Source organism: Rhinopithecus bieti, unplaced genomic scaffold (genome assembly GCF_001698545.2).
Source record: "Rhinopithecus bieti isolate Rb0 unplaced genomic scaffold, ASM169854v2 scaffold_48854, whole genome shotgun sequence".
NCBI lineage: Eukaryota > Metazoa > Chordata > Mammalia > Primates > Cercopithecidae > Rhinopithecus > Rhinopithecus bieti.
Window position 1 is genome coordinate 127,257 of NW_016819318.1, and position 9,996 is coordinate 137,252.

Consider the following 9,996-nt stretch of genomic DNA (forward strand, 5'->3'; position numbering starts at 1 on the left):
AGCTACATGTCTCTTCTCCCCTATCTTTCCCTGTGCCTCTCTTCCATCTGGTTGTTCCTGAGTTATGTTCTTTTACAATAAATAAGTAACGTAAGAAAAGTGTTTCTCTGAGTTCTGAGAGCCATTCTAGCAAATGATCAAACCTGAGAAGGAGGTCGTGGGAACCTCTAATTTATAGTCCATCAGTCAGAAGTACAGGTGACAATATGGACTTACAACTGGCATCTGAAGCAGGGGCAATTTTGTGGGACTGACCCCTTAACTTATGGAATCTGATGGTATCTTCAGGTACATAGTGTCAGAACTCAGTTGCAGGACACTCTGTTGGTGTCCACAGAAATTGGAGAATTGCTGATGTGGGTAAAACAAAACCACACATTTGGTCACATAATTGTGCTGTGTTGAGTCTAAGTACAGAGGAAAAAAGTTTGTACAAACAAACAGAGGTTTGTGCATTTTAATGTTTACTAAGCTTCCTCAGCACCACTCCTTGTAATAACTTGGTCTAGGGTGGACCATGAATTTGCATTGTATCAAGCACCCCCGATTAGTTCTGATCATTGAACTCTGCAGATCACTCCTGAAGAAACACGAGCATTTGAAACCTGGGTCTGACTTTCATACTTATTGGCCATATGATCTTAGGCATAATCTTTCTGAGATTTAATCTCTCTGAGCCTAAAATTTCTCATCTGTTAAATTAGTATATCAGTAATACATTTCTAGCAGGGCTATTGTAAAGATACAATTAAATACTGTCATGCATCACTTAACAAAGGGGATATGTTCTGAGACATTTATCGTTAGGTAATTTTGTTGCTGTGTGAACATCATAGAGTGTACTCACACAATCCTGATGGTATAGCCTACTATGTACCCAGGTTATATGGTATTACCTATTGTTCATAGACTACAAACCTGCACAGCTTTTCCTGTACTGAATCCTATAGGCAACCATAACACAATGGTATCTGTGCATCTAAACATGTCCAAGCATAGAAAACAATACAGGCCGGGCGCAGTGGCTCAAGCCTGTAATCCCAGCACTTTGGGAGGCCGAGACGGGCAGATCACGAGGTCAGGAGATCGAGACCATCCTGGCGAACATGGTGAAACCCCGTCTCTACTAAAAAAATACAAAAAACTAGCCAGGCGAGGTGGCAGGCGCCTGTAGTCCCAGCTACTCAGGAGGCTGAGGCAGGAGAATGGCGTAAACCCAGGAGGCAGAGCTTGCAGTGAGCTGAGATCTGGCCACTGCACTCCAGCCTGGGCAACAGAGCGAGACTCTATCTCAAAAAAAAAAATAATAATAATAATAATAATAATACAGTATTGTAAATTTATGGAACCACTGCTTTGTGTGCAGCCCATTGTGGACTGAAACCTTATTATATGGCACATGACTATAGCAAACTTGAAGGACTTAGCACTGGGACTGCCATGTTGGAGATCCTGACATAAGATACTTATTAACGTAACAAGCAAGAATTTTGTTTTCTAGAAATTTTCCAGGAGAATTCCTCATAAAGAAATAGTCCAAGCAAGAAAAGAACTAAACTTCCTGGAAGGTTCTGTGTCTTCTGCAGGGTTTGTGCAAGGAACAGAGAACCCAAAGCTGCCTAATCATTTAATAGCCATAGGAGGTTTATCTCCAGATGCTACTTCTGGGAGGAGGATGGTATGGGTGTTGAGGAGAGTAGGAACGGGGGAAGAGAGAAGCACTGCAACGGTTTGGGGGTATGAATAAATTAAGGAGGAGAGACAAAAGGATTTTTAAAAGTCTGTGTGATTTATGAAATGCATCCCATTTAATGTTTTTTGAAAGCAGCAAAAATTCCTTGAAGCCTTTTCCTTGTCTCCCTCATTTTGTTGTGGATCTACTGGAGAGCTGTTTTGAAGCTTCTTGGACAAAGGACTTCTGAAAGCCTGTCCATGAGCTTCACAGAAACCCTGGCAGAGATGGCCTAGGCTTAGCTCAAATACTTCCTCCAAACATATGAAGGGTTTTTATAAAGAATCTACTGTGTAGGTGTTTTTGCCAATCCTTTAGGCCAATCTAGGGGAAAATAACATGGATTAAGCTATAACAGTAGAACGATGAGCTCAAGATACAATTGGGTGTAGAGGTTAAACGCACTCTTCTGGAGACAAATCATTGGGATTTCTATCCATTCTCTGCCACTCACTAATCATATGACCTTGAGAAAGTTCCTTAACCTCTCTGTACCTGAGTTATCTGTAAGACAGCATAATATTTGCACTTACCTCATATTATTGCTATAATGATTAAATGAGTAAATGTCTCTATGGCACTTTGAACAGTACCCATAACACAGTAAGCATTCTATTAGTGTTAGCTATTAATATAATTGATTGTCCAGGTGAGAAAAACAGGAGACAAACCATCAGTGGAGGCCACAGTTTATGAATGCCCTGCTGCTCTCCAAGAAATCAAGAGTGTGTTTTAGACTAGGGTTTGACAAGCTGTTGTCCACATGCCTGAGCATGAAACTATTACTGGTGCATCATGACCAGTGAGGGACCTGCATAACTACCACTTTATGTGCACGGTTTAGGCAATGAGGTATTTGCATTTTGTGCATATTGTGCCTATGTTTACCCCCTATTTCATTTCTTTAAATTAAGCTAGTGATGTGTTAACGGTGTCATGCTCTTATCAGGAAGCCAGGAAAAACCAGTTAGGAGCCCCAGGCTCAGTTTTTGGTCTTGGTCTCACCCACATTCTGTTCCTATTCTACCTGAGTTTTGTTTGTTTGTTTGTTTGTTTGGAGACAGAGTCTCACTCTGTCACCCACGCTGGAGTGCAGAGGCATGATCACTACAACCTCCACTTCCTGGGCTCAAGCGATTCTCCTGCCTCAGCCTCCCAAGTAGCTGGGATTACAGGCACATGCCACCACGCCAGGCTAATTTTTATATTTTTAGTAGAGACAGGGTTTTGTCATGTTGGCCAGGATGGTCTCAAACTCCTGACCTCAAGTGATCCGCCCGCCTTGGCCTCCCAAAGTGCTGGAATTACAGGCATGAGCCACTGTGCCCATCTTCCACCTGATTTTTTATTGTTTGCTTTCTCTTGTTTCCAACCCTGCTCTCTCCTCTTAGAATTCAGCCTCTACCATTCAGAGCCACCCAAAGGAATCAGCTTTTGCTCACTCAACGTTTCCTCCTACCCTTTGCTGCCTTGATTAACATGCCTTCTTAATCCCTGAGCATCAAAGTTTGTCTGTGTCTACACAGTCCCCTACGTGGAGATCAAATGTTCACTACCACTTCCCTCACCCACATACCAAGTAATGAAGAAAAATGAGAATCACTTTGGAAAGCTGCCCGCTCCCTGATGGAGATGTCCACCTGCCTTAAAGTTCAAGGTTGGGCCAGATGTGCCCTAGCAGCTCCAGGGTTTGGTGGAATACACTCCCAGACATCATTCCCATTGCCTAGTATTAAGTCTTTCCTACATGCCTTCCACTCCAAACAGCCAGTCAGACACCCCATGAAGACAGTCCACAAACTGCAGTGCCTGCCTTCTGGGGCTCAGGTTCGGGGAATTGTGATCTTAGCAGTCTTCATGCCAAGTGGTCTTGGACAAGCCACAGAAGCTCTTGGCATCTAACATTCCCCCAGGTGGTCAGTTCTCATAGCTTGGCTGCTGTTGCCAAAGGGAATTGCCAAAACTGGTGTCTCCCATAAATGCCTCTTTGAGGCAAACACCTGGCATAACAGGATTGTGAAGGGCATCTTGGTTCATTCCAGGGTTGGGTGGAATCCAAGGCCTCATTAACTCTGTTTTAGGTGAATTTGCAGATGCTGGAAACATCCTCTAATTTAACCGAGGCTGACATCTAGCCACAGCCACCCCAGACAGTTGTTTCCTCCCCCTCCTCTAGCTTTGGCTTTGCAACCAGCTCTAGGGGACTCAGGAGTGGTTTCTTTTAGCAGTACTGGTTGTAGGAGCTGGGAGGGAGTAGAAAAGTTGCTAACAAGCAGTCCACCTGGCCCCATTCCAAATCCTGGAACTCCAAAAGGTAAAGCTGAAAGGGACAGGTTGTTTTCTCTCTGACGGAAAGCAAATACTGTAGCTAGGGCCTATTCTCCATGGCAGTTACAACTTGTTTGACATTTGAGTTAGTGGTGCTGAAAAGAGGAAAATCCACCCTCCAGGAAGGAATGCTGTTTCTGTGGCTAATTGACTAGATGACACCTCCCTCCCTTGTTCCCTCCCTCCCAGGCCCGCCAGGCAGCCTAGCTGGGTTATTTGCCACGGATGATGGCCTCAGCAATTTATCGCACCAGGCCAGAGGAATGTGGGGCTGCCAATTCTGCAGTGTGTTTGCTTTGGTTTACCGGAGCCATTCTCCAGCTCACGGTGGACACATTTGTTCCCCATTGAAAGACTGTCTAATTGCAGAACTGGGATCACCTGAAGTAGCCTTTTCGGGAACTACCCTCCCAAACCGGGGCTGGAGAATTTGCAAAAGAAAGGTATGGCAAGGTAGTTCTTGAGGCTGTCCCTTCCCCTTCTTCCTGGGGAACATGAAATCAGAGGATTTGTTGGCCCAAGAGACAGGCTACTATGCAAGCCTGTCTTCTGCCCATAGAGGCATCAGCCCATTCTCCTCTCCTCTGACTGGGACTGTTCAATATAATCCCCCACTGATTAGAAGGCCCAACGGAAATTCCAGTAAAAACGTAAGTTCCCTAGCTTCTCAAACTTTGCCTATGTTCAAATTACCTAAGAGAAGATCTTATTAAAGTGCAGATTCCAATCAGTAGTTCTGGAATGGCGGCTGAGATTCTGCATTTCTAACAACCTCCTTAAGTGCTGCAGAGGCTGCTGGGTCTCAGACCCCAGTCTCTGAGTAGCCAGGGTCTAGAGCAGTTTTCCAAATCTACCCTATCATTGCAGACACTTGGGCCCCCCCAACTTCCAAGATTCTAATTTAATTAATCTGAAATTAAGCCAGAGGAAAGTTTTTGTTTTAAATCTCTTCAGTATTTCCTAGGGAGACACTCATATACTATAGGTTTAAATATACTTAAACTATTTCTGGAAAGATGCACAAGAAATAGTAACAGTAGTTGTTCCAGGTAAAAGAAACTGGAAGGCTAGTGTGATTATTCACTGTATACCATTCTGAACTGCTTGCAATTTTTTTTTTTGAATAAGTACATATGTTACTATTTCAAACATATTAAAACAAAGAAAAAAAAGAACTCTGTAGGTGGTCTCTACAATCACCAGGTATTAAGGACTGAACTGTGATTGTGTGTGCCCGTCACCCCCCAAACTTTGTGTGTTAAAGTCCTAACCCACAGTTACTTCAGAATGAGGCTGTATTTGGAGATAGGGCCTCTAAAGAGGTAATTAAGATTAAATGGGCTTTTATGGATGGTCCCTAATCTAATATAACTGGTGTCCTTAGAAGAAGAGGCAATTAGGGTACAGACACTCACAGAGGAAAGACCATGAGGGGATAAAAAGTGGTGGGGAGAAGGAGATGACAAGCCAAAGAGAGAAATCTCAGAATGACACCAACCCTGCCAACACCTTGATCTTGTACTTCTAGCCTCCAAAACTGTAAGGACACAAACTTTCATTGTTTAAGCCACCCAGTCTATGGTATCAGTTATGGCAGCCCGAACAAACTAATATACTGTTTCACCATCACTGATTTGGTAGAGGAAGCAATTGATCTGTAATGGTCAAAAGACTAAATTTGCTCAGTCACTAACTTGGCCTAAGGTCCTAGACAGGTCTCTTCTGCTTCTGGTCCTCAGTTACCTCACATGTCAAAGAAAGGAAGTTACCTAAGTGATCCCTAGGATTCCTTCATTCAGAAAGGCAGATTCTCTAATTATGTAAAAGGAGGCAGAAAGGGGCAGCATTGTTAAGTATCAGTGATTATCTGTTATAGTCCAATGAGCTTCCAATTTTTTTAAAGTATGAATCCATTTTTAAACATAAACCAATATGCAAAAGTCCAATATATAAATAATGTTACTGAAATGAAGCTACTCTGGCTGAAGCGGCTAATGTTCACATTTGCCTTTGCTTTTGCAGTGGACTCTGCCTCACCTCTCCCTGAACCATCAGGGAACCTTGGGTTATAGTCTGAAAACAACTTATCTGGTCTCATCCTGTAATATTCCAGGCATGGAAACTGAAGCTCAGTAATGTTGAGTAACTCAGCTCAGAATCATCCAGTGAGTCAGTGCGAAAGCTGGGCTCTATTCCTGACTGTCTGGCTCATTAATCTTTTCTCTGTATTTTGTGAGGCATTAAGAATAATTTGGTATTGTTAATAGCAAACTATAACTTCTATTTTTTTCCTGTAAAATGCACTCAATATTATTCGTATGAGAGGTAATATTCTACCAGAGGAGCCCATTATATTCACCCCAGGTGTAGACACAGGTGAGGTTGTATACACCAAGAATAGCAAAGTTTACCCATATTAAAATTCCTCTTCCTCTTCTGAAACTCAGCAGGCTACCCTAACTTCTAAGGCTAACCTTCGTCAGCATCATGTGACTATGTTGAGCTAGACAAAAGTGGGGAGAAAGAGGCAACAGGCCAGATAAAAATGCTCAAATAGATTTGAAAGAAGGAAAAAAACCAAAATATATCATAAAAAACAAAGAGACCTTAAAGAAAGAAAACATCACATAATACGGACTCTGTGATTCTTGGCTCCAGCATCCACTTTCATACCTTGTTTCCTTCAAGAAAACCTAATTTTCCCCCAAGCTGTCTCCTGATTGACTTTCACTTGATATGGTTACTTGATAGCACCAATCAGTTAATCCTTCCATATGGGTAAAATTAAACCACCAATCCATGCTCATTTTCCCCCTTATGGTTGCTAATTTCTTGTGAAGATTATCCTTCCAGCTAAATTACCCTCATTCCTTTATCATCACATCCATATTTCCCCTGGAAATTGTAACGGTTCTCAGGGAATGGGAGGCTTGTTTGTTGGAGCACTTGCTCTTTCTTGATGTCCTGCACACTTTTGTGTCTTTCCCAAATTAGGTGACAGCATGGCCTGGGGTAGGGGCTTTGCATCCAGTGACCTCTTAAATTTCCTGTAACCTAGGGACTGGTTATGTGAGACCTTTGCTATGATGGGGGTCTTACTCTCAGAATTCTTCACTTTTCCCCTCATCTCTGAAGCTTAAAGCAAGACAAATAATCTTCTGTGTCGTCCTGACCCTGAAGGCCAATGCCCTGAAATTATTTCCTCTCCATGGTCATGGATTTTGATTCCTAATACCTCATTGCAGTTGTCCTGAAATAATCTGATCTGGTTCTGTGGTCTAGCTTTCATTTTTAGAATAAGAGCTTGTCATAAACTAAGATTGTCAAGCAAGATTTGAATATAGGTGAAGGAATAAGCTACCCAAACCTTTCTGATGTGTAACCCAACACCTTGCCAAATGACAGTTCTATTAGTCGGTTTTCACATTGCCGATAAAGACATACCTGAGACTGAGTAATTTATAAAGAAAAAGAGGTTTAATGTACTCACAGTTCCACACGGCTGGGGAGGCCTCACAATCATGGTAGAAGGCGAAAGGCACGGCTTACATGGCAACAGACAAGAGAGAACTTGTGCAAGGGAAACTCCCCCTTATAAAACTCTCGTGATTTATTCACTATCACGAGAACAGCACAGGAAACACTGACCCCCATGATTCCATTACCTCCTCCAGGGTCCCTCCCATGATAAGATGAGATTTGGGTGGGAACACAGCCAAACCATATCAACAGTTTTACCAACCAAAGTGACTAGCTTTTTGATGGAAAACACACAATTTATGAGTTTTCAGGTTTAGCTTGAGTCCTACAAGGCCCTTGACCCTGAATAGTCACAGAAGACACAGAGATGCTGAAACCCCAGGTGGAGTAAGCTTTGGGCCCTAATGAGTGTAGATCTTGAGCACTAGTTTCAATTTTCTGTTCCCAGGGTTGTTTTCCATTCAGGCAAAACACCCATTGGCATCAACAGGAGCAGCCCATTATTTTTGTTCCTTTTATGACTCTTGTTGTTGTTTCTTTCTGCCCAACTTGGCTGCACACAAGCCCAGTCCCACACAGTGCAAGCAAAGATAGGATTCCTGCCCCAAGGGTTCAGCAACCTCATATTTTCCTCTCTGCTGCCTCTATTTTTGTTTCACTGTACCATGAGTTCTGAAGCCTTGGCGGTCCTAAAACACTTTACTGTGTTTTGTTTTGTAGGAAAGACTTGAGTTTTATGGCCGCGGGTTATAAAAGGTTTTTTTTCTCCCCCCTTCGACTGCTTCTCCCGGGAAATTTGATGGGTGTGACCGTTACCAATGAGCCCTGCTGGGAAAGTCCAGGCCATGGTCAGCTTTCAGCCTGAACCATGACTCTTTCCTTTTTGGCCACGGCCTGGTCCTAATTTTGTCCCTCTCTGGCTGGTTTTGTTTATTGGCATTAATGTTTCATATTAAAATTTAATATTTAACTTTTGCTTTCAATATTTAATGTTCTGCACTGCATCTTACATTTGGATGTCTCCCTTCTGGGAGTGGTCAGCTGCACTGCATGATGCAAGAGCTAATCCCTTTGACTTCCAGTAAAATGACCCCCCCCCCCGCTCCTTTCTTTCATTGTTCACCATCACTCTGCATTCAAATCCATCATGGTAACTACCTGGAGAACAGTTCTTTCTCCCATGTATTCATTCAACACATATTTATTGAATGCCAACTCTGTCAGATATTATAAAAGGTGCTGCTAGGGATGCCCCAAAAGGAATAAGACCCAAGTCTTACCTTGAGGTAGTCAGAGAGAGAGTACCATATAGTTGAGGTGACTGGTGTTAAACAGAGCTTTGTGAGAGCACATAGGAGGGACAGACTAGCTCAGTCTCAGGAACTAGGGAAGGTTTTTCTGGAAGAGAAGTCATCTGAAATGGGTCTTGGAAGCAGCAGAGCTTATCAGATTGGGTAGGGGAAGGAAAGACATTCTATACACAACAGGCAAAGTCATCAACATATAAAAGCATAATGAATAATGATGATTAATAATGATGGTGATGCTGTATTTGTGGAATGGTGAAAAAATTAATTATGACTGGAAACTGGGCTGCGTGTGTGGGAGAAGCAAACAGGATGCAAGATGAACCTGGTGACATAGTTTGGTACTCAATTATGAAGGACTTCGTAAACCATAATAAATAGTTTGAGCCTAATCACTTATCATATAAACCTGTGATACAGATTCTCAGCAAGTGAGAGTTCTGGGAAACGTCTTTTGCAAAATACTGTTGGGAAACGCCCTTTAACAGGGAGAGAATCTGGGTCCAGGGCATAGAAAACATATTTAGCTCCTTCTAGGTAAGATAAAGAAAACTATTACTCAAGATATCTGCCTTTGAGGAATTTAAAATATAGTTGGAAAAATAAGGCAAATACCAAGAACCCATGAGAGAACTATTGGGTATTTAACCTAATGCCTAAGGGTGTGGCAAGAATATGAATTCCTATGGAGTCAGAGCAGGGAGCTTTATATACCAACCGTCTTTCCTTTGGGGCCTAAATGCCTGGATCTTCCCACTTGATGAAGTTCACCTTCAAAGATCATTGGCCCATTGACCAGAAAGGGAGTTCTAGGGCCTCAAGGAGGTATGAGCAAAGGGAGAAGAATGAAAATAAACAAGGGGAGAGATCAAAACTAGGGCTTGGTAACTTGAAGGAACAACTCATTGAGCAAAGCAAGAAGTAGACAAGTAAATAGGGTGTAACAATTCAAGACAATTTGTGAATTCTGGTTGTCTGCTGAGGCATTTTCAGTATGTCTCACTGAGCTGATGACAAAATCTTTTGTAAAATCTCTATGAAATTATCTTCATTTTGCTAATTATAAAAGTAATAACCTTTGTCAAAAAAATTTTCATTTCACAAACACATCAAGTAGAATGTGTTTCCCACAACTTTAGACAACCACTG